At 38.6% G+C, this 23175-nt stretch overlaps 2 protein-coding genes across 9 annotated transcripts in view; one reads left to right on the top strand and one right to left on the bottom strand.

The window, feature by feature from the left end:
• The window catches only part of PTPN13 (protein tyrosine phosphatase non-receptor type 13), a 224768-nt gene extending 204541 nt beyond the window's left edge, over positions 1 to 20227 (bottom strand). For 3 of the 8 annotated variants that reach the window (XM_025289753.3, XM_006055369.4, XM_006055366.4), the window contains exon 1: positions 19768 to 20226. The gene's annotated coding sequence lies outside the window, so the exon portion shown is untranslated. Of the gene's footprint in view, positions 1 to 18744; positions 19058 to 19767 lie in introns of those variants that run through there. The other 5 variants (XM_025289751.3, XM_006055371.4, XM_006055370.4 and 2 more) reach the window with 4 other exon arrangements.
• A 206-nt stretch (positions 20228 to 20433) lies between these two features.
• The window catches only part of MAPK10 (mitogen-activated protein kinase 10), a 626159-nt gene continuing 623417 nt past the window's right edge, over positions 20434 to 23175 (top strand). The window contains exon 1 of the mRNA XM_025289763.3: positions 20434 to 20846. The gene's annotated coding sequence lies outside the window, so the exon portion shown is untranslated. The remainder of the gene's footprint in view (positions 20847 to 23175) is intronic.

Consider the following 23175-nt stretch of genomic DNA (forward strand, 5'->3'; position numbering starts at 1 on the left):
TCTTGTGTGAAAAGAAATTTGCAATATTACAACAATAAGCAACTCTTTAAACTAATGGATCCTGTGTGATTCCCTTGGGAGAGGACTCTTAGACGTTTGCCCCTGGTTTCTTCCAGGCTTTGTCTCATTGCCTTTTTCCCCTTTGTGGATTTTGCTTTGCACCCTTTTGTTGTGGCCAATCTATTCTGTTGAGTCCTGTGAGCTGTCCGAACACAGCACGGAACTTGGGTTGATCGTGGGAACCCCCAACACATTAGCCAGTGAGGTATCTACAGGCAATATCTGGAATTGTGGCAGCTATATTTATGGCAAATACTGGAGTATAAGCCTTAAGGATTCGAGATAACATTCAGATGAACAGCAGGCTGAAAAAACAAAACAACCCCACGAACCTTATAAAATGCACGAATGAACCACTGAACAAACATTTGAACCTTCTACCTTATGTTTGCGTGCATGCTCAGTCACTTCAGTCATGTTTGACTCTTTGTGACCCCGTGGACTGTAGCCAGCCAGGTTCCTCTGTCCACGGGATTCTCCAGGCAAGAATACTGAAGAGGGTTGCCATTTCCTCCTCCAGGGGATCTTCCCAAGCCAGGGATTGAACCAGCATCTCCTGCACTGAAGGTGGATTCTTTACCCACTGAGCTACCTGGGAAACCCCTACCTTATATTTAGCATTTTTAAATAAAAAATCATTTGTAAGGGAAAGAATCTATGTAAGTACTATTCCAAGCGTTCTAAAGAACTGCTTAGGTAAAAGTAAAATAGAGTTATCTGAAGACATTACTCTTGGGAGGTTTTAAATTTTAATTTCTCCAGGAAAGCACAAAAGAAATGCATCATGGTCATTTTTTTTTTACCTGAAAGAACTTCTGGGCCAATCCAACAGTAAGGTTTGAGAGGGCCTATATTTCAGTAGATTTCATTGTCCCTTTCAAGTTCCTGAATTATCTGGCATAAAATCATTGATAATATTCATTTATTATTCTTTCATTAAGTGCAGAATCTGTTGCAATGCCACCTCTCTCATTCCTTACATCAGCAGTTAGCGTCTTCTCTTTTTCCTGATCAGTCTGGCTAGAAGTTTATACATTTACTTGGTTTTTTCAAAGAACCAACTTTAAGTTTCACTGATTTCCAATCCTGTTTTTCCTTTCTGTTTCGTTTGATTTTTCCTCTGACCTTCATACTTTCCTTTCTTCTACTTAGTTTACTACTATTTACTACTTTGCTTCTTTTTCTATGAGAAACCTGGTCTGAGACATATTTTCTTTTCTGTGGTTGGTATTTAATGCTATAAAATTTCCCCCAAGTTTTGCTTTAGGAGCTTACATGCCATGCATTTTTATATACCATGTCATCATTTTTATCCCCAATAATATACTTTCTCATTTCCTCTTTGAGCCATGGATTATCTAGAAGTGTGTTAGTTTTCAACTTCTTGAGAATTTCCCAGACATTTTATGACTTGAATACATTTAAATGCATTATAACTTGTTTTGTGACCCAGAATATGAACTATCTTGGTGATTATTCTATGTGCACTAGAAAAGAATGTGTTGGTTCTCCTGTTGTTGGGCTGTGTGCTCTATAAATGTTAAGTTAGTTATTATGTTGTTAAAGTCTTCTGTATCTTACTGATTTTCTACAGGCACACCTCACTTTATTGAACCCTGCTTTATTTATTACACTTCAGATTTTGAATTTTTACAAATTGAAAGTTTTTGGCAATCCTGTATCAAGCAAGTTCATTATTTTTTAATTAAGTACATTGTTTTTAAAGACATAATACTATTGCTTTTAGTAGACTACAGTTAGTGTAAACATAACTTTTTTAAGTTCTGGAAAACCAAAGAAACTGTGTGGCTCACTTTATTGTGGTGCTCTGAAACTGGGTCCACAGTATCTCCAAGGTACATTTGTACTTATTTTGTCAGCTCCTGAAAGAGACATATTGATCTGTAGCTACAGTTGTGGGTTTGTCAATTTTCACTTGTTCTGTTTTTGCTTTGAGTATTTGGAAGCTCTGTTATTAGCTGCATAAATGTTTAGAACTGTTATATTTTCTTAATGAATGGATCCTGTTGTCATTATGAAACGGTATTTTCTCAATCTGGTAACATTCTTCGTCCTGAGATGCACTCTGTCTGATACTAATATAGCCAATTTCCATCCTTTCACTTTTTTTTTTTTGCTACACTGCACAACTTACAGAATCTTAGTTCCCTGACTAGGGATTGAACCCAGGCAACAGCAGTGAATGTGTCAAGTCCTAAACACTGACCCCTCAGGGAATTCCCATCCTTTAATCAATTAAGAATGGATTTAAAAATCAAGACCAGATTGCAGCAATGTGACAAGCTCTGCCTTTTAACTGGGGTGTTTTAACTATTTACATTCAATGTGATTATTAATATAGTTGGATTTATTGTTTTGCTATTTTTAAAAAATTTGTCCCGCCTGTTTTCCCTCTCACCTTTTTTTTCTTTTCTTGCCTTTGGATTAACAACAGTTTTCATGATTCCATTTTATCTTTTGTTAGCTTTTAGCTATAACCCTTTTTGTTATTTTAATCTCTGCTATACAGTTTATAGTACACATCTTTGACTTATCCCAATCTATCTTCACATGGTATTATATCATTTCATAAGAAGCCATAATGTATACAGACCCTCAAACAACACAGGGGTTAGGGGCACTGATCTTCTATGCAGCTGAAAATCAGTGTATAATTTACAGTCAACCCTTCATATGTGGTTCCCCCATATCCATGGACTCAACCAACCACAGATCACACAGCACTATAACACTGCTGGAAAAAATCTGCATGTAAGTAGACCCATGCAGTTCAAACTTGTGTTATTCAAGGGTCAACTGTCTTTCATCGTCCCACTCTCAACCTGTGGGCCAAAGCCATGCATTTTACTTTTACATGTATTTAACTTCCACGGTGAAAAACGTGAAAATGTTAGTTGCTAGTCATGTCCAACTCTTTGAGACCCCATGAACTGCAGCTGGCTAAGCTCCTCTGTTCACGGAATTCTCCAGGCAAGAATACTGGAGTGGATAGCCATTCCCTTCTCCAGGGATTGAACCCAGGTCTCTCACATAGCAGGCAGACTCCTTACTGTCTGAGCCACCAGGGAAATCTCATACTACAACCTCCATACTACAGCCATACTCCATACTACAACCTCCATACTACATTATTATTTTGTTTAAAATAAATTATCTCTTTAAAAAAGTTTACTACACATAATGAAAGCACATTAAAAAGTACCACTCTTTATCCATAGGTATTTTTAAACCATTCTCCTGAGCCCTAATCACTGTTATTACTAGCACAAGTCAGATTAGTTTTTCTTCTGGCTAGCTGACCTTGCAAGTACAGTGTTAAAATATTACAACTGTTATTTAAAAATGAAAGAGAAAATTTATTTAAATAACTTGGGCCTGTAGTCCAGCCAACTGGGGAGAGCTACTTGAAGTGATGCAAGAGCTGGCTGCCTGAACAGAGAGGTTCATCACCTCCCTTCCGTAACTCCAGAGGGCATATTCTGAACGATGTGAAGCTAAAAACAAGACATCTGAACTCCCTGGCTCCCACATCTGTGTAAATTTTACATTAAAAAATATTAGAGTTAAAAGTGCCACCTTAGGGCTTCCCTGGTCGTCCAGTGGTTAAGAATTCACCTGTCAGTGCAGGGGACCCAGGTTCAAGCCCTGCTCAGGGAACTAAGATCCTCCATGCTGTGGAGCAACTAGTCCAGCACACCACAACTACCGAGCCTGCCTGCCACCGCCAGAGAGAAGTCTGTGGGTCACAATGACGAGCCTGCCTGCTGCAACTAAGACCCGATGCAGCCAAATGAATATAAATAAAATCCAAGAAGAGTGCCACCTTGAGTACCCTTGCCCATCTAACTAGAAATAATCGGTGATACATACATAAGGAATTGATGCAATCTGCCAAACTGTCTGCCGCCTCTCTATTCCTTCCTCCTTGACTCCTTCCTCATCCTCTTTGACCTGTGATCACATGTTCTATACTCTTTTGCTCCTTCCCTGGGAAGGCAGTATAGGAAAATGGTGAAGTATCTAGGCTTTAGAGTCAGAATGAATTTAAATTCCTGCTCATTCATTTAACAGTTGTGTGATCCTGGACAAGTTATTTCAGCCTCCTAACAAGCTACTTTCCTCAAGGTAACAACAATGGTACTTAATTAAAGGACTGTCAGATGGATTAAGTGAAAAATGATATAAAACTTCTTGCCCACAGTAAGTGGCCAAAATATGTTAGCCATTATTATTTCATTTTTGCATTTTGGGATTCTTATATAGAATGGGCCTATGAATCTACTTTTCTCAGCCTTTTATAGATTACCTTTAAAACACTTTTAAATAACAGGAAAAATACCATATATATTTACCAGTGTAGTTAGCATTTTATTTTCTATCCATTTGGTATCACTTGGCCTCTCTGCCTGGGGAACTTCATTCTGTGATCTGCTGGTGATCAATTCTTTCAGCTATTTTATCTCTGAAAAAAGTATTTAACCTCAATTTTGAAAGATTTTCATTGAGTAGAGAATTCTAGGTTGACAGTTTCTTTCGATATTTTAAAGACATTGCTACACTGTCTTCCTGTCTGTATTGTCTGTAACAAGAAATATATTGTCACACTTCTCCTTATTCCTCTCTGTTTCTCTGGCTGCTGTTAAGACTGCCTCTTTCGCATGTTTTGAAGTTTGAATACGATGTGCCTTGGTGCAATTTTCTTCATGTTCCTTATGCTTGGGCTTCATTAAGACTCTGAACCTGCGTGTGTATAGCTTTCAGCGAATTTGGAAGTTTCAGCCATAATTTATTCAAGTGTCTTTTTCATCATGGCTTTCTCTCCTTTAGGGACTCAAATTTCATGTACATTAGGCCACCTCAAGTTATCTCACAATCGATGCTGTGTTAATTTAAAAAACTATTTTCCTTTTTGTGTTTCACTTTGAATGATTTTTATACTGGTATGTCTTCAAGTTTACTAATCTTTTCTTCTGTAATTTTTAATCTGCCATTAATCCCATCCCTGTATTTTTCATCTCAGACATTCTAGTTTTCATATTGAGAAGTTCAGTGTGTTCCTACTAACTTTTGCACATATGGAATACAGTTATAAAAACTATTTTAATGTACTTTTCTGCTGTTCTAACCTCTGTGTGCAGTCTAATCTATTTACTTTGTCATTACAGGTCATATTTTCCTGCTTCTTTACAAGCCTGGAAATTTTTGATTGAATGCCAAATATTGTGTATTTCATCTTGTTGGATACTGAATGTATTTATACATATTCTTGAGTTTTGCTTAGGGATGAAGTTAAATTACTTGAAAACTTGTAAATTTGATCCTTTCAGGTCTAACTTTTAAGATGTGTTAGTTTGGCCCAGAGCAATGCAGGTCTAGGGCTCTGTTGGTGGGGTGAGTTCTTCTGTGTACCCTATCTAAAACCCTATGAACCCTGAGGTCTTCCAGTCTGGTGTGTGGGAACAGGCACTATTCCCAGCCCTGCCAGCATCCTCAAGTACTGTACCTTTTCTTCCTTCTGTGTGGTTCCTCTACAGTCCATCAGTTTCCTCACATGCATGTATTTAGAGTACTCGGCCGAACACTCAAAGAGGACCCTCTGCAGGGCCCTCTGTAGGAACCCTTCTGGGGTTCTCTCTGCTCTGTTCTCACCTTACTACTCTGTCCTGTTAACTCTGGTTGCCTTAGTCTCCCCAGGCTTTCAGCAATAAGTGCTGAATTCAGGGTGTATACCATTTTGCACCTGGTTTCCCACCCCTGCACCACAGCCTAGAAACTCTCTCAAGTTAGTAACCTGAGCAATCCGAAGGTTCACCTTAGTTCTCTCTCTCGTGGATATCACCGTCTCTCACTGCCTGATGTCCAGTGACTTAAAAATAGTTGTTTCCAGCATTTTCTTTGTTTTTTAGCTGGTGTGGACAGAATCTTGTCCCTGTTACTGCATCTTGGCTAGAAGCGGAAGTTTTGCTGCTTTATTATGCTTGTTTCTCTGTACTGAGCCACTGTAAACGGCATCTCAGTTCAACCATCCCTCCTGATGGCCTGGGGTCAAATCTTTCATGGTTACGAGCTTGCCCCCCTAGATTGCCTCTGTGTGAGTCTTTTCACTGCTGGCCTTAAAGGCAGTCATTCTTCTGTTTAAAAAGCACATTTGAAAGAAATAGTACTAAGGCTATGGAATTTTAATGCTAATAGTGAAGAATGTCTAGAAGTTTGTGCAGCTTAAGTCAGTCACAGAATGATTTTCATTCTGCAGAATTTCTATACGAAGGATTTCTTTCATAATTCTTGCAAATGAAAAGAACATTCATGGGAAGAGCATGAAGATACTGGATGTGCAGGCAGGCAAAGGAAGAAGGACAGACTTTGAGAAAGAAAGGGATTGAGAACTAAATTTTTCTAAGAAACATCATGGAACCAAGTCTCTGATACATTTACACAGACACTGTCCTTGACACAGTTTAGAAAACAGTCTTATTCTTTCCTTTCTTCTTACGCAAAAATCCAATGTTTATATAACTAATATGCTAAAGTGAAATATTAATCAAGGCAGACAGCTGGAAGCATTATCATCATTATTATCCCTTAATAAATGTCAAAACACAATATGGCAAGTTCATACAAATGTAAGGTAGTTAAAAGAATCTAGGGCACGGGTGGCATACCGTGGCCCATGGGCTTTATTTGGCCTGCAGACTTGGGTTTTGCCTGGACAGCAATGGCCCAGACCATATTTTCCAAAGTGTGAAATTGTGCCAGTATTTGTAAATTGGAAAATTTCACAAATTAGAGAAATGTCATATAAAAATCTTGGGAGAAAAGGAGATGGGGCAGAACTCCAGGTGGGGAGCAGATGTCCACGTTAGCTACAGTCTGAGCTCTTTCATTCACCACAATATCTATCATTCATTATTGTCTTCCTCTCCCCCTCAACTATCTCTGACCCTTCTTGTCCCTACAGGTATGGAGGCTAGTGATACCTACTGAAGGGTATGTATAACATTATCCCAACAAATTAACTTATATTTTTTAACTTATAAAACAAATGTATAAAAGCATGGTGAAAATGTTATTTTTTTTTAAAGGGTGAAGATAGGATTCCTAAAAAGATACAATAAAAAGCATATTTATTTTCTACCAATTTTAGGAAAGCTGTATGTGGCGTATGTTTTAAAACTATAAATTCCTGGGGGTCTAGGAAGCATCCCAAAATGTTTATTTTAACCAATTCATAAGATTTTTCAGATACAGCTTGCATTTAGAAACTACAATCTACCCTATCTTTTGCCTATGTTTCAAAAGGTACACATAAAAGACAGCATAATTACAAAGAGCTATAACAGTGTTATCAGAAAAGTATGCTCTTACTTTTTCTGCCAATGCACTCTAAGCAGATAATAAATTTGAACTTTGGGTATAAAGAGTCCATATACAGTCCATATGTAGTCTTCAGTTTTCATGCATTAACCAAGAAAACCAGAAGAATAAGTGAATTTCTATATACCAAACATTTCTATATACTAGGGTTTCTTTGTAACTCAATGCTCCATAAAAGAACTGAAATACATTTAAGTTGCCCTTCAACTGCAAAACGATCCAACTTCAGCTGTACCAAATATTTATCAACCAAATATTTACCAAGAAAATGTCCAACTTAACAAACAAAACAGTATATTAATGGTAAAACATTCAACTTTGCTTTTACTACTAACAGATTTCTAACCAGTAACAAAAGAATGGAGATAAACTGGTCAAAAATGTGAGACATGATTGACTAATGAGGTAATTGGGGGCAGGGAGAAAATAAAAAACATAAAGGTGAACTGTTAAATATATAAAAAAAGGAAGACTTTCTATAAATTATTTTCAAAAGCACAGACCTTTTCAGCGTACTAAGAGGGTACACGTAAAGCTTCCCGTTGAGGAACACTAAACCATTAGTTTGGTATATCATTCATAATGTTTCCTCCTGGCTCTGACGACATTACTGAAAATGAAGGTTGCAGCAAAGCGCCCCAAGAGGGGACCTGGAGACAGGACTAGAAAGATGACTGACTTTTTAATGTTTATACTTTTCAATCTTGTTCAATATGCACGTTTTGCCTACTCTGAAAAATAAGATACCTAAAAATAATAAAACACACTTTACCTGCTACCATAATGAAAGCCTGTGGAGCAACAAAACTTTTCACTGAGTGAAAAACTGCATGATCATCTAACTGTTTGCATGAGGATGCTATGGGATTCTTAAGTGGGAAAAAAGCCATGGAAACAGTTAAGGGAAAGGATGAATAGAGATTTTATGTTTCAAAGAACTCCAGGATGTAAATTCCACTTCTCCAAATAAAGCAAATGTCAATCAATTTATATTGCAAATGAATTTTAAAACTGTATGATAAACTAAAATTTAGAAATTTTGGAGTTCTCTTATCTCCCTTCTACAACACCACATACAAGGCATGCAAGCCTACTGAAAGAGTCAATTCAAAGGAGAAGAAAAGAAACTTTGTTAGCAGTCACTAAGAGTTTGGGGCTCTGTAAACACAGCTGTCAACCAAACCAAAGGACAATTTTTAAATGCACTAAGAATGGAATGGAGAGTGGGTCATAAACTATTCTTAATGATCACACCTTAATAAGATCATTACTTCTAACCTTAAACTAAAAGTTACAAATGATTTTCACTATTAAAATTATCTAGTGAGTAGGTCAGGAAGATCCCTTGGAAGAGGAAATGGCAATTCACTCCAGTAATCTTGCCTAGAGAATCCCATAGACAGAGGAGCCTGGTGGGCTACAGTCCATGCGGTCACAAGAGTTGGACATGACTTAGCAACTTAACAACAACAAACAATGATACACCATGCTTGCTCCCAGATAATAAAAATGTCTCCAAGACAGATCAATCTCTACCCAAGTGAATCCTTTGATAAAGCCACACTTTCTTAAAACTTGTACTGTATTGATTGTTTTGTAATATAATGGTTTCCTATCTTTATTATTTGCTTTTTTTTTAAACCTAGATTTTAATTTTTTTGGTAGGAACCATCTTCCTTTCCTTTTTTAGTATTTCTCAATGCTGCTGTTGTTTAAGTTGCTAAGTCATGGCTGACTCTCTTGAGACTGTAGCCCACTAGGCTCCTCTGTCCATGGTATTTCCCAGGCAAGAATACTGGAGTGGGTTGCCACTTTCTTCTCCAGGGGTTCTTCCCAATCCAGGGATCAAACCTGTGTCTCCTGCACTGACAAGGAGATTCTTTACCACTAAGCCACCAGGGAAGCCCATTCCTCAATATACCAAAAATAATTCCACACACAGAGGAGTCAGTCAAATGCTTTACAGCTATATAATTAGTTAAGAAACAAAAGACCATTACAACAAAAATTTATATTACTTGTAAGACATTTTAAATTGCTGCTATTTTAACTATCGTCAAATAATTTTGCAGGTATTTTTTCTACCATTTTCTATAGTTTTCTCATATTCAAGGGGACATGGCAGGTTTGCCCATTTTATTTCCCTTAAGATGTCAATCATTTTAGCTTTAAAGTGACCAATGTGTAGTTACTACGTCTAAAAAGATCTTGCTTGGAATACATCTGATAACCAAAGCATAGTCAGTGACCTAATCAAAACATACTTCTGAGGCTAAAATCTGCGTGGATAAAGAGATAAGCCATGCTTTTTTCTCAGTATAATGAATCATATTTCTTAGTAGTTTGCTATTTTGTCCAATATATACAGATGAAAAGGGTGGTGAAAGGTAAAGAATTCTTATTAACTGAATCAATGGGCTGTGCCCAACCAATTTATGTATGTAAAGCTCATACATAAATTGTATGAGCTCAGGAATAAAGCTCATGGAACTTCCTGAGGTAGATATTATTTCCATTTTATAGATCAAACAGATTGGATAAATCACTTATCCAAAATACTCTAATTACTAAAAGATCTAAAATACATACCAAGGACCACCTAAATTTAAAATCTATGCTCTTTCTACTATACTATGCTTCCAAATTTGTTTGAATGTGAATAGCAAATTATGACACGGCCTAGATTTAGTTTTCACAAAAGCTAAACATTTAAGAATGAACATAAATATATTAATTTTGTCCTGTTAAAAGTTAGCAGTAACTCAGTTTAATATTTCAATGGTAGGTTAAATAATAAAAATTGTGTGAATGATTCATATTTATTATAAGGAATTAAGTATCAAACCACACAAAGTATAAAATACTAAACAATCTCTGTGAACTAGCCTCCACAGACAGTAAATCCAGTTTTTAATTATTTTCTAGGCCAAGGCACTTTAATTAGCATAATAGATGTGTTGGCTATCAAGCAATAAGTTAGTAAAACCAGTATTCACCCCAAAACCTAGCGTAGGACCTATAATTTATCCATACCTACTACAACCAAATTCCATTAAGCTGGAAACAAATGGAGATCAGGTGTTAGGAAATCTGAAGAAAACAATCATTGAATCCCCAATATCTACTCTCTTCAGTTGTCAGGTTGGGGACAGCCAAGTGCCCAGCAAAAAACAATTCCCAGCATCTCATGATGTACAGCATTGGGTAAGGAATTCAAGAAAATTTTTTGAAAAGATCTGACTCAGCTGGCAGGCACACTCACCTTTTGTTATTTTTGCCATTTCCTCCATTTCTTCCATATTTTGTCTAACTAGAAGGACAACATTTTTAACAGAATGCCAGCAGCCATTCTGTCACCAAGAGGGCATCATGAGGATGAAAGCCATATTATAAGGAGGTAGAGAAGAAAAAAAAGATGTCTAGGTTCATTGCCATTTCTTGAAACAGTAATCCAGCAGCTCTGGAGTACTATGCCAAGATTTTATGTTACAGAAAAAAAAAAAAAAAAAATCCCAACCTTCTTTAGGTCACTGTTATGCCACGTCTCTGTACTAGCAACCCAATGCAATTTCTAATTGGAAGAAGCAAAACAGTTCATTGCAGTGGTCTTGGATAGGGCAAGCACACAGAATATTTCCCAAATCAGCGCCCCTGTTACGAGAGATGCATTATGAACTCTGCAGTTAAATTGTCAAAGAAATGAAAATGATAAACAGTTGACCATCTGTAACCACAGGTTCCACAACCACAGACTCAACCAACCTCGGATGGAAAATATTTGGGGGGAAAAAATTTCAGAAAGTTCCAAAAAGCAAAATTTGAATTTGCTGCATGCTGGCAACTATTCACATAGGATTTATATAGTATTTACAATGATTTACACAGTACTTACATTGTATTAGATAGAATAAGTAATTTAGAGATGATTTAGAGTATGTGGGGGGATTTGCATAGGTAATATGCAAATGCTATGCCATTTTACATAAGGGACTTGACTAGCCACAGCTTTTATATCCTTATGGGTCCTGGAATCAATCCCCTGGAGAATAGTAAGGAACAACTGTATATGTTATTATCTTGGAGATTCGTAAGATATATTAGAATATCAAAGGGTCTAAAAGTGCACACAATAACAGGATGAATGTCCAGTAATACTTACTCAAGAATTTTACGTTATGTTACAAAATGCTTACTCCTAAGGGCATAACAACATGTTCAGTCACTAAGTTGTGTCCAACGACTCCACGACTGCAACAATATCTGTTTGTGTGACTGTGGACAATTCACATATCTGAGAGTGTTAACTTTCCAAAATAGACACTTCGGGAGGATAGATACCTTCAGCTTCAAACACAGTATTATCAGAGACATTTCTGGGACTCTCCTTTCTGGACTTTGCTATAGCTCAGATGGTAAAGAATCTGCCTGCAATGCAGGAGACCCAGGTTCAATCCCTGGGTCAGGAAGATCCCCTGGAGAAGGAAATGGCAATCAACCCCAGTATTCTTGCCCAGAGAATCTCACAGACAGAAGAGCCTGGCGGGCTACAGTTCATGGGGTCACAAAGAGTCGGACACGACTAAGTGACTAACACACACATTATCAGAGACATTTCTAGGACTCTCCTTTCTAATCATGTTTACAGTCTCAGTTAAAAAATTGCTCCTTTTACTTTATAATCATTTCCCAATTTACTTGAAATTAGTATATCCTCCTTAATCATTCACCTTACTAGAATATGAATGTATTATTTAATTGAATCAAATCTATTCTCAAAGAAGACATATGCCACATGTCACATGATCTAAAAAGTAACTCCAAAACAGGAGATGTAGGATTCTAAAAGTGAGTAGTTTACAGACTTCCATGGTGGTCCAGTGATTAGGACTCTGTGCTTTCACTTGCATGGTCCAAGTTCAATCCCTGGTCAAGAAACTAAGATCTCACAAGCTGTAAGCCATGGCAAAAAAAAGAGAGTAGTCTGAAGAGAATGACATTTATTTTCACAAGTTCCACGAAGTGTGTGAAAGTTAGGCACAGGTAACATATATCAAGTCCAAATAATGTGTGGAAGAAACAGAAACATGTAACCCAAGGAACAAGCAGGGCCATGAAGGTTGAAACAAAAAAAGACACATTTAAGTTCCTATATTACCTTTACCCAATGTTTAAAAAAAAAAAACTGTTATAAGTAAAATGTAAATGTATCAAAAATAATAATCTAATATTTATTAAATACCCGTATGCATTAGGTGAGAACCCCATGGAGCCTGCTGTGCTGCAGTCCATGAGGCTGCAGAGTCGGACATGACTTAGTGACTGAACAACAACATGTATTAGGTACTGCTTTGTTGCTTTACATGTTCTAATGAATTAATCATTTAATCCTTACCACAAACCTATAAAAGAGGCTTAGCTATAATCCTTATTTTGTAGATGGAAAAAAGCGAAAATTTGCACAAGGCCATAGAGCCTGTATATCAGAGTCAGAAATTAAAACCCAGGCAGCGTGGCTCCAGAGTCCATGGTCGAAATTCTGTGCTATACTCTCTCTAAACCAAGAGGAATGGTCAACACCATGCACAACTGCATCTAAAAACAATTTATGTCTATTCAAGTCAGTACCCAGATGTTTGTAAGGTTTTCACATATCATTTCATTTTTATCTTCACAACTCTTCTGTGTCAATATATCCTGTCAATCGGCTGGTTTACTTGGCATGATCTCAGATGATCAAATATATGTGGGCACAGGCTATTCCATTTATCTGCTACCTTGGAAATGTGACCTCTGTGTATCACCAGTGGCTAGTAGAGTGCCTGGCAGAGGCACTTACTGAACTTAATGTAATGTACACTTACTGTACTCAATGTATACTTACTGAATACAGAACAACTAAAAAGGGAGCAGGTCATCACAATAAGGTTATCACTCCAGATTCATCACTGTTGCTATTAGAAAAACACTCAACTGGCTTGGTCCATCAACAGTGATTCTTTAAAATCCCTTTAGATGGAACAATATCATCTGTTTTTAAGTTAAACCCCAGGACCTCAATACAGCCTTAAAATACCTTTGAATTTAGACAAAGTCTTTAAGTACAAACAGAAAGATTTAGGCAAATTCTTTTTTAAAGAAAATATAGCTCTGCTTTGTCTTTAGTTACACAAGTATATGTGATCACATTAATATATTTTCTTTTATTTAAAAACTGAAAATTTCCATTAAATTTTAATAATGGAAAACAATACAGTCTAGATTTCTTTGTAAGTGTAAGAATTACATAACAATGAACACTGAAGTATGTGCTGACCTGAATTATAACTGAAATAGCAATACTGCCATGTATTAAGTAATAGCACATATCCTACTTATTAATTATTTTTATATACCTCAAAGCACTGCCAGAATTTCAAAGTTCTGATTGAACTCAATTGAATGGTATATAACCACAGAACAGTTTTAGATAGTTTACATTTGATAATCAAATACTCCTAAATTATATTTATTTATTATATATTTTAAATTTATCAGTTTTTTAATCTAAAATTTTTTTTTAACTCAAGTATAGCTGATCAGTTTTTTTTTAATGAAACATCTATTTCAGCTTTCATGAAGTACAGCTACAAGGATACATTTTAGCTTTTGTAAATTTTCATACAGTACCTAGAAAATTGATATATGTTACATCTGAATCATTGTCTGAAGTTCATTCCTTCACTTCTAGAAACTAGCCATAAGAATAAAATCAAAATAGACTGTTTGAAGAATGACTTTAATCAATACTGCATTCAAATAATCCCATGAAATTATACCTCAAAGCCAAGAATATGAAAGACTCTGGGGGAATAAATTTATCATTCAAAATCTTATGATAAGGGAAACTCCTGGGTCAAAATACTGATTATTTCTTCACTTCAACACTATATATCGCAGAGAGGTATTTGACTACACAAAGACCTAAAATAAGTAATCCCTTAATAGTTTAAATGCTTATTTTAGAAATTACATTTTTCTAGAAAAAGTGTCTAAAACCCTAAGCCAATAAGGAAAACTGACTTTTTTTTACAGTTGGGGGGGGGGGGGGGGCGGGGTGCAGCTGAGATGAACTACGAGTACAGTTTCCTCTAAGTTGAGCCTCAGTGTTCAACAAGTGACAAATACCACTAAAACTGATGACGCAGTGTTAGCTTTCAAACATCTCAAACTGCTTAGGAACCTCGTTTTTGTTAAAGGGGATGCTTTCTTGTGGGAAGAAAAAGTCTCTGGTGTATGTTCATGTTAAAACTAAAGATGATTCTCTGTTGGAAAATTCAATCATATCATATGACAACGAAGAGACTTCATTTGCAAAAGAAAAAAAAGAACCTCCTCCAGAAAGAAAAACCTTGAATCAAATTCCAGCACTTAGGCTGAATTGATGAATTTCTCTGTTTCCTGAATCTATTTAGATTCGGAGCATACTGATATAAATGACAAATATAAGGACACTCAAGTTCCTCTTCTCGGTTAACTTGGAAAGAACACCTCACAACTAGGTACAAGAAACTGAAGAAAGAGGAAATATAAGCATCAAAAATGTGGTATTTCTCCCTAAAAAACTATCAAAAATAATACTATATATACTTTCAATTATAAATCTGACAGAAAAGACTATATATATGTCACATATATCTCATTTCAAAGGAGAAACTGGAATATAAATTTTAAAATCTCTAGGTAATACAGAACTTTCTGTGGTGACAGAAATGTTCCATAGCCGAGCTGTTCGATACAGCGGCTACTGAGCCAAAAGTAGCTGCTGAGTCCTTAAAATTTGGTTAGTGAGGGGAGGGAGTTTAGGATTAGCAGATGCAAACTATTATAGGATGGATAAACAAGAAGGAATGATACTTTATATTTGTGATAAACCATAATGGGAAAAAAATGAAAAAAAAATATACAACTGAGTCACTCTGCTGTACAGCAGAAACTAAACACAACATTGTAAATCAACTATATCTCAATAAAATGGTTTAAAAAAATTCTTCAGTGAAATAAGGAACTGAACTTTAAATGATACCTAATTAAATTCATTTAAATTTAACAACATGTGCAGCTTTAAGGAACTGGAGGGAAACATTTACACCTTACATTCTGATTCAAATAGTAAAAAGCCTGTAGATGGGTATATACACAGAGACGTAAGTTTATTTTCTTTAAATTCTTGTGATTTATGTAGAGGAAAGTACATAATGTAACAATATTGGTGCTACATTTTTGAGAATCGAATTTTCTATGTTAACCTTCTAGAGAGGACTAGAATATTGGTTCACAAGTTGGCTCCACATTGTAATTTCTTAGGGAGCTTCCAAAAATATGTATGTCTGGGTCTTAACCCCAAAGATTCTAGTTTAATTGGTCTGAATTGAGTCCTGGGCATTAAGATTTTTAAAAGCCACCCAAGTGATTCTATCATGCAGCCAGAGTATCACTAAACTAGAAAGAAACTAAGAAACTGTTTATTAAGCACAGATGCAGTATACAACCACACACATTTATTTGCTGGTAGGCAAGAGGGCCTTTTGGCAACCCAGATTCGAGTTCACCCTGAGGACTATGGTGAGTTACATGTTCTAAACATTCAGGAATAATTTCAGTGTACCAACATAAGTTTTGCTATTACTGAATGTTTTCAAATATGTAAAAGAGATTAAAAAAGGAGGAAATAAACTACTGTCAATTTGCACTTGCCACTTTTATATATATTATTAATTTCATTCTCAAAATACTCTGAGAAGTAGGTATTATTAAATTACAGATGTGGAAAATAAAGATGTTCCCGAGGATTTGGACACATGTTTCTCAAACAGTAAAGTCCACATTCTTTACACTGCAGCAGAATTCTCTCTGAGGAAGTCTGTTTCAATAAATTCTCATACTGGAATAAAAGAAAGAAAAAGAAAGAAAAAGCAGGATTCAGTGGTGGAGCACAGGCTAAGGCAAACCTCCTTAAACAGGTGCTTAGACCAGCTCCTGTATTTCCTAAGCAAACCTTGGGGAAAAAAACATGTGCATCGGTGCTTCAAATCCCCACCAGCCTCTGCACTAGACCATACAGGAGTTGCTATCCTTCTACCTTAAGAAGTTAAATAGCTGGTCTCCTACTGCCTCACAAGCTGTTAGCTACTGTCATCCAGCCTTCGTACAGGCCGCACAGTCACAGGGCCTGCCACTAAACAGGAATAAGACAGGGGTTTTCATTTTGCCCCCTAGACTCACAGGATGACTGGAACTCTTCCTCATAGAGCAGTTTACAGACCAGTTTTTTGTTTTAACTTCTTATTTTGTATTGGAGTAATCCCAGGGACGGGGGGAGCCTGGTGGGCTGCCGTCTATGGGGTCGCACAGGGTCGGACACGACTGAAGCGACTTAGCAGCAGCAGCAGCAGCATAGCCGATTAACAATGTTGTGACAGTTTCAGGTGGAAAGCAAAGGGACTCAGCCATACAAATACATGTATCCATTCTCCCCCAAACTCCCCACCTATCCAGGCTGCCACATAACATTGAGCAGAATTCCCTGTGTTACCCAGTAGAACCATGTTGGTTATCCATTTTAAATACAGCATGTGTACATGTCCATCCCAAACTCCCTAACCATCCTTGCCCCCATCCTTCCCCCTGCAACCTTTAAGTTCGTCCTCTCAGTCTGTCAATTACAGACCACAGTTTTGATGTGACATACCTACAAGTGAGTCTGTCATGGGATTTCCTGGGCAACAACAAATTTACACTGACTATATAACTTTTAATTTAACTTAGACCATTTAATGTTCTATCATAATTTGCTCTTTAAAAGCTTTTTAAATGCAGTTCCTGGGTTGTTCTTAAGTTTCAAATTAAGAAAAGCTGTCAGTGGAAAAAATGAGAAAGAGCGCAAGAGACCCTCACCCTTCCCCATCAGCACTAACTCTCCAGTCCTGAGACCAGATATCCTTTCTCCTTTTTCAGGCCCCAGCCTTGCAAAGAGACATCAACTCAAATGAGTAACACTTGGTTACATCAGAGGCCTGACAGGAGAAAACCTTCAACTCACTCTTCTAATTCATGGCACAGACTTCTCCCAAAGCATATTCCAAAATAAAATGTTGACAGGAGTTAACTCCTAGATGCACAGCCTTGAGGTCTAACTATTTCCTTTCGATTTCAATTTGTATTAATTACAATTTAGTTGCACCACAATAGTGTTTTGTAGTTTATTGAAAAATTACAAACTCTTGTCCAAAAAAAATAAAAATAAAAAGGAAGCAGCAGCAGGAGCTTATCCCCAATACTCCCTTTCTCTAGGAAGTCTGGCCTGGGCAGTAAGATGAGCTGAAAAAATACATACTCAACTGATACAGAAGAAGTTACAATGTTCTTCATCCCATCCCTGACCTACTAAAGTAGAATAAAGCAAGGATTTGACCTGTTCTTCTTAATTAAAAAAAAAAAAACATAAATTCCATTTATTTCAAGACTGATATCTATCATTTACTGAAAACAACTGATTAGCTAATTTTCACATTCACTTTTCATTTGAGGCATGCCTCCAGAAAAAATAATCTTTTAAAACTTTTGATCCCATCATAGTATCTAAGTCTGCCCTTGCAATTGACACTGGTTTTTATGGTTTGTGTATGTGTGTTACTTGTGACATGAAAAGCTATCTATAAATATTTTAAAATGCTGGTAATCACTCTCCTAAAAGTAAGTGGGCTTCTCATGCAAGTAAAAGTTTTGGTGGAACAAATGTTAATCCAAGACAAACTACATAAGAGCTAAAAATAAGTTCTTGTAAAAGTGAAACACACTACAAATTAGTTCCTTTTCTTAATAACTAACCTAGATGTTTTTCTATTTAATTCCTGCTTCCATTCTGCCATCTCCCCCACACATACTCCCACAAAGCCGCTAGAACATCAAAGTTAGAACACAAAGTTATTATGAAAAACGTAAACTAATCTAAAACTGGATCGTAAAGCACTCCACTCGCCTCTGTACGAATTTACTTACTCAATACATACAAGAACTTACTGATGCTGATGATAATAACACAAAAAATAATCTGTATCATAGCACAACACAAGCGAGCAATGAGCATGAAGCAAGTTTTCACGTTGATCCTGCCAACCAGTCATCAAGAATTTGGGAAAATACCAAGGCTTGTTTCAAAATACAATAACTTCTTTCCTCCCCCTCCCCCGTCCCCCCAATCCTTTAGTAACCTCTGTAGGTCTAAATTTTAAAATCATTTAAATTAGTTACCTGCGCCCGTCAACCCACAGATCAGGTGTCCTACATTTTGTTTAGGTCGCCGCCTTGAAAACAAACCCGATTACCCCATTTTCTGAGAGGTAAACTCAGCTCCAGGAAGCTCCCTATGAAGTCACCGCGTTTGTTGTTTCAAAGATGCAATTAAACGAAAATGACACAGGCTGTCGAACAGATGAGCTGCCCAAGTGCGTGGAGGAGCCAATCATCTCTGCGTAAGGCCAACGAAAACTGTATTGCTGTAAATCTATTTTAGTGGTAATATTTCTCCCAGTTCGTCCTTCTCCAATATACTTATAATACAGGGAAATTAAACATTAAACTTCGTAAAAACTTTCTTGCCTCTACCGAACTTTAGCTTCCCAGCTTTCGGTACTACAGCATCTTGCAAAGAGCAAAGGCGGGGGCGCGGGGGGGGTGGGGTGCGGGGAGAGGGTGGTTAACTCCAGAACGCGGAGAAGAGCAATAAAAGAGCTTGCATCAGGCACTGTCCGTCCCTCTGCTCTCTGTTCCCCACCACCCCACCCCCTCTTCTTCGAACCCTCACATATACACATTCTTCTGGGCGGCCTCTAACCACACCATATCCACAATCATTTACAGAAATGAGAAACAGACTCCGGGAGCCCTTCCCTCAGCACGCACAGAGCTGGAGTAGCACGATGCGGGTAATGTCACTCTCGATTGCCCCACAATCTCTGTACTCATCCCCTCTGGGGTTTAATTCTCAAGGATCCGACTCTCCTCCGCCGAGAAGGCGGATCTACTTAATTCACAATCAAACAGCATCTCATCCTTCCTACCCTCCCCCGCCACCTCACTCCCACCCCCACCCTAACACACCACCAAAGAAAAGTTCCTTCCACCAGGGCCATAGAGAGGTTGATTTTGAGAAGCTGGAGCAAAAACAAACAAAAACAAAAACAAAAAACAGAGAGAGGGAGGAATAGAGAGCGCGGCGCACTTTGGCACTTTGCGCCCCTCCAGCCCAGCGCCCAGGACAGCGCACGTCCTTACCCGCTCGTCCCGAGACCCGGTCCGGCTACTGACGCGCGGGGCAAGGGCAGAGGGGACGCGGCGTCGAGGCGGGCCACGGGCAGCCGCCGCGGGCGCCGAGAGCCACCACCTCCTCTCCCCCAAGCGGCTGCGGGCGTGGGCCGAAGAAGCTGGAGAAGGAGCCTGGGGAGGGGGAGAAGAGAAGCAGCATCTCCTCCTCCTCCACGCCTCCGAAACACCGCTCCGGCGGCGACTCCGGCCGACCGCCAGACCCTGGAGCGCTCGCGCACCCTCGGCTGCCCCGCGCGCCTCCAAGGGCTTCCCCAAACCCTCCGGAGCGAGGCCGCTCAACTCAGGCCGCCGGCTCCGAGCGCTGCCGAGATATGCCTGAGGCAGACCGGGAAGCCGGGGAGCGCTGCCCGCCCGCCACGACGGTCTCCCGGGGCGGTAATCCCAGTGTGTCACCCTCGCCGCGCCGCGGCTGCGGGAGCTCCCGGCTCCTCTCGGGCTCCACCTCTGGCGCTCGCCCGGCTCCGCCCCAGTCCCTGTCAATCAACCCTCTTCGGACTTCTGGAGCCCCGCGGATCTCCGACCCCGCCATCCCCTCGACCTCATTGGCCCGACGGCCCCTCAGCCCCGCCCCCTCCCTAGAGACGAGGTCGCCGGGGAGACCGGCGCCCAGGTTCCTATGACAACCAGTGCCTTGGGCCTGGCTTTTCGCGAACTTCTGGCTTGCCAGAAGCTCAGGTTGATGGCCCCGCAGGAAAAGTTCCTAGCCCCTCCGGGGTGGACTCGTAATTTCAGACCAAGTTGAAAATGCCGCCGACCGCCCCCACACTTCCAACTTCAGAAACAGAACTTTATGGACCTGGGGAATGCGAGGGAGAATGGAAAAATGCCCTGCTCTTCCTCTGCGAATCTAAATAAACCCCTCCCCCCATCTTTGCCCTCCCTTGTCTCCAGCCTTGTTTCCATATTCTCACCGGGCGGATTTGGGCTTTGAAAGGGTGAGGAGAAGAATGTGAGAACGAGCGGGGCTGTGCCAGTTCCCTGCAGCAATATTGCAACTTGGAAATGGCGGGGTCGACGAAAACAGCTCGGTGAGTTTTCCCACAGTTGTAAAGTGATCTTCAGAGATGCGGTGGAACACTTAGTCAACCCCAGATGCCCTCAGGAAAACTCACATTCTCGTCTTTTTGAAAAAAAAAAAAAATAATAATAATAATAATAATAATAAAGTATGTAAAATCCTGTTATTTTCCTTCTGAAGTTCAGATAATCCTAAAGTTAAAAAAAAATGAAGTAAAAAGTTCGACATAATGGAATAAAAGACACCCATTTTTCTATAGAACTACATATTACAGCTTGGTAAAAGTATGTCCTAGCAGCTAAAAAATTTTGGTGTCCACAGTTTAACCAGGAAGTCTTACTGAATTCAAGAGCAAAGGATATCTCATCATTTGAGTTTCAAAAGTTTGGGTTTACTCTCAGAAGTATAAGGTAAACCTGGTACAAGCGGACCTAAAGGTTAAGTTATTCTTGGACCACCCCCTCCCCCCCACCCCGCCCCCCGACCCCGTGTTAAGCCCTAGATGAATCTCAGCTTCTTGGCTGGTTCCAAAATGGAGAGATCTGAAGCAAAATAAGAGCTGCAATCTTTAGGCTCCTTAGTCCCTGAGGCTGCTGTACATGTATGATGAATGAGGGAATTAATAATAATGATTTACCTTTGGTGAGCACTTGCGTTTTCATAATCTCATTTACTAAATGAATAGCTGTGATGGATGTATTCAGTCGAATATGCCTTGCAAATATGGGCTGAGTGTGATTACTTACAGCACTAAACACAACAGAAAATGCACAGCAGAGTTTTAAGATAAGGACACTGCCCTCAAGGAGATAAACTCAAGGCCTAAGAAAGAAAACTAGCATTCTTGAAACAATTTGAGATTATAGCCAGAATGTGCAGCCAAACACTGAGTGCAATGCAGTAGTCAACCAGAGCAAGTCTGTGGTATGTCGAATGGGCTGGATTAGTCAGATTAAGGAGGAAAGGAATTTAAATTGGACTTGGAAGGGTAGGGAGTGGGATGAAGGAAGCAAAGATGAGGAAAGACATTTATTTGAAGGAAAAATGTAAAACCAAAATGCAACAGCAGGAATAGAGTGGTGAGAGTAAATAACAATAAGAAGATCAGGCCAGCTGACCTAGAGACAGAAATGAAGGATTGGAGCAATTCCCTAGCCCTTCCCTCATTTTCTGAAATAGGAGGTTTTAAATGTTCTGGTTTAAGTATGGGTTGGGAAGGTAGAGTGGGAGAGGTCATTTTGTGAGAATAAAAGCTTTCATGGAACATCTGCCTCTGTTTGCCACTGAAAGAAAAGTTCCTGCATTTATTAGAAAGAAAAGCAATATCCATAATACTTGGGATAACTTATGCATTCATGTCAGAAAGAAGGTATAAATAGGATGGTTTGGAAATTTTCACAAAAGTAGTTAGAAAAACTAAAGTGTTGTGAGTTTGTGTGTGTGTGTGTGTGTGTGTGTGTGTGCGCATTAAGGCCTTCTCAGGTGGTTGCCCTCCAGGCTTCTTCCCAGTGATCCTTGTGTTTTATAAGAGCTGAAAGGCTGGTTTTAAAATAAATGACTGTGATACCAGAACCTGATAGAGTACACAAAAGAGAAATCTATAGTTTAATCTCCTTTTTGGATATAATGTAAAATTAAAGTACAATATTAACAGTAGAACTAGAACTATATTACGAATGTATGCCGAAGAATTATGCCAAGTATATAAGAATGATTCTGTAATAGAAAACTTATTTATATAGTTGACTATATTAAGTCAAAGGAGAGAAACTGTGTGCCTTAATTGATACTGAAAAGGATTTTGTAAAATCCAGCATCATTCCTTAATAAACAGTTTTGAAGAATGTATATTTTACATCAAAGTCAGAAACTTGCTGAATAATGAACCACTATGCTAATTCCTGCTGGAGTCAGGAGCAAGGCCAAGAATGCCCACCATCAGTCCATGTAAGGAAATGATAGCCAATGAAATTAGATATGGAATGTACTTAGTCACTCAGTTGTGAACGACTCTTTCCGACCCTTTGGACTATAGTCCACCAAGCTCTTCAGTCCATGGGGTTTTTCAAGCAAGAATATTGGAGTGGGTTGCCATTTTCTCCCTCCAGGTGATCTTCCTGGCCTAGGGATCTAATCTGAGTCTTCTGTGTCTCTTACAATGCAGCTGGATTCTTTATCCACTGGTGTGGAATAGAAACAAGAAATTAAACACTGAAAATGTTAGGATTGTTATTTGTTTGCAAATTATCTGCAAACTCTAAGGACTAATAGAAAAACTTTCAGAAGCAATAAAAGATGAGTTAGAGTAACATTTTATGTTTTGATAGACAAAGCCAAGA

Source organism: Bubalus bubalis, chromosome 7 (genome assembly GCF_019923935.1).
Source record: "Bubalus bubalis isolate 160015118507 breed Murrah chromosome 7, NDDB_SH_1, whole genome shotgun sequence".
NCBI lineage: Eukaryota > Metazoa > Chordata > Mammalia > Artiodactyla > Bovidae > Bubalus > Bubalus bubalis.